Source organism: Heptranchias perlo, chromosome 25 (genome assembly GCF_035084215.1).
Source record: "Heptranchias perlo isolate sHepPer1 chromosome 25, sHepPer1.hap1, whole genome shotgun sequence".
Lineage (NCBI taxonomy): Eukaryota > Metazoa > Chordata > Chondrichthyes > Hexanchiformes > Hexanchidae > Heptranchias > Heptranchias perlo.
In genome coordinates, this window is record NC_090349.1 from 2,102,947 (window position 1) to 2,103,548 (window position 602).

The window sequence follows — 602 nt, forward strand, 5'->3', positions numbered from 1 at the left end:
GTGCAGATTCTGCCGGCTATTCAATGACAATGAATTGAGTCTTTTAATTGAATATTTTTTCTCATGGAGCAAGTGCAGAGACCCAGAGAGGTCTGGGCTAAAATTTAGCAGCTGCTTGAATTTTTCTTTTAACAAGGTTGCAGAGAAATTCCTTTTAAAATATTTAGTGTGAGGGTCTGTATTTGTAATTTAATTAAATTGTATTTTATTAAATAATGTGGGTTTTGTCAGTGGAAGAACGGTAAATATTGGGACTGTGAAATTGAAAATAAAATAAGCAGCAGTTTTAAAAGTGAAAAACTAATCTCACCCCAGATGGGACTCGAACCCACAATCCCTGGCTTAGGAGGCCAGTGCCTTATCCATTAGGCCACTGGGGCTGCTCGGCTTTGTAGCCTGCCGGCGGCCTATTAATCATTGAGGCCGCTAGAGGGCGCAGTCACTGTCAGAGTGGTAAGAGGCGGAACTGTCAGGGATCCGAGACCAAGAAGCGAGGATCGCGGGCCGGAGCCAAGGGGAGTACCGGGCACAGGGGAGTGGGGCACAGGGGGAGTGGGGTACAGGGGGAATGGGGCACAGGGGGAATGGGGCACAGGGGGAGT

General features: G+C 47.3%; 1 non-coding gene across 1 annotated transcript; it reads right to left on the bottom strand.

Moving 5' to 3' along the window:
* Nucleotides 1-307: 307 nt before the first annotated feature.
* On the bottom strand, nt 308-380 carry trnar-ccu (transfer RNA arginine (anticodon CCU)). Its single transcript has one exon. It is a non-coding gene; the product is annotated as a tRNA-Arg (tRNA).
* Nucleotides 381-602: the final 222 nt, after the last annotated feature.